Source organism: Theobroma cacao, chromosome 3, assembly GCF_053813885.1.
Source record: "Theobroma cacao isolate CCN51 chromosome 3, ASM5381388v1, whole genome shotgun sequence".
Taxonomy (NCBI): domain Eukaryota; kingdom Viridiplantae; phylum Streptophyta; class Magnoliopsida; order Malvales; family Malvaceae; genus Theobroma; species Theobroma cacao.
The window spans coordinates 40,953,369-40,954,939 of record NC_142641.1 but is presented as its reverse complement, the minus strand read 5'-3'; the positions used below and the strand labels follow the sequence as shown (position 1 = coordinate 40,954,939).

The following is a 1,571-nucleotide window of genomic DNA, read 5'->3' as shown; positions in this document are numbered from 1 at the left end:
GGTCCAAGAGGAAAAACAGAAGCATTAATAAAATGGTAGTCGGTTATTTAGCTAAAATATTCAGTGCTTTTATAAGCATTGATGAAATGGCAGATCGCAATATAAAACCGATAGTTGGCACATTCGGTGCTTTCATATTCACAAATGTTAATTTCTACCTTCCGGTGAGCCAAGACAAACTTAATGCAAATGGGACCCAATGATGCGGTCGGTTGGTTGTGTCGAAAGGACGGGGAGAACGCTTACTAGACATCGAGAAGGAGCATTGCAAAAACGGTATGTTATCATACACATCACTTCAGCCATGGACAAACCTCACGTTGCCCCTGACAGAAGGATGAAAGAAACAGAGCTGGTTCAGCAACCAAACCACCCAACATGAAGTCCACCAAGTAAACAGAATACACATCCATGATCCACCAACATTCAAAACTCCAAAGAATGTCAAATAGAAAGCCACATTTAAAAGGTATTTTATATATTTGCATCCAACAAAATCATTTGACAAAGAAAAAAAGCTCTTGTAACACAAGTCTGTTGATCTAATTTCAAAACTGTAAAAGCTTTCTTCAAAACAATTACCGTAATGTCATCAGTAAAAAAAAAAAATACTAAAACAAGAAAAGCTATAGCCAAAGACCAACATCGTTGTCACCTTTATCAGTCCTGCTCTAGAATGGTTCCCTTCTCACTAACATAGATACTATCAAGGAACTTCCGAGTATCTTTGTTCTAGACACGGCATTTCTGTCCCAAAAACACAAATTGCCGTGTCAGCAAACTGAAAGTAGTTATGAGTTAATGTAAGACATGTACATGCATGGTACACATATATGGAGACTGGAGTACATCTTAGACCTGGTTAATGAGGGCAGCAAATCGTAAAATGGGCTCAATGTCATTTCCATCCAATATAATCTCATCTTAACCTTTTGAGACCGTACAATGGTAACCCTTTGGGCATATCCACTTTCCTCACCAAAAACAACCCAAAAGCAGAACATATTCAATTGAATGCATTCAGGCATCGATAGGAATATGAGCATAAACAAAACGCATCATATAGCCGAATCCCTTGGTGAAAGGTGATCCTATGAGATCGTCAACATGGCTAAGAGCAGTTGGCATAGCAGCGGCCGTCTTACGAGAACCAAACCAGGCTTCGATCTTAGGCTAGTGCTTGCCAGTGGCCTAGTCGGAAACGAGGCCAAAATCCAGGTTGAGATGCTTGAAGTTACAAATAGCTTGCCACGTGGGCCCTCCACCTCGATAACCTTGGCGTGGACCTTCATTTTCACCCACTCCGGGTTCCATGGTCTCTGACGATTGTATCATCTGTATGGTCTTACTTTTTCGAGTCGCCTGAGCCCAGGTGGGGATGAAGGATGGGCTACTGTGACTTGGAGGGAGGAGGACCCAACAAATCCTAGCGTGCACTTTATCTGTCAGCCAACCTAAAACCCTCTTGAATGTGGCCCATTTATGCAAAGTGTGTGGGCCCATGACTGAAACTAAATTCAAACACAAGTTGATAAAGTTCAGGAACTGAACCCCTTCAAGAATATGTATTA

The 1,571-nt window shown here is 41.5% G+C and overlaps 1 pseudogene; it reads right to left on the bottom strand.

Annotated features, from left to right (window-relative positions):
* Positions 1–524: 524 nt before the first annotated feature.
* On the bottom strand, positions 525–1,335 carry LOC108661187 (large ribosomal subunit protein uL6z/uL6y pseudogene; annotated as a pseudogene).
* Positions 1,336–1,571: the final 236 nt, after the last annotated feature.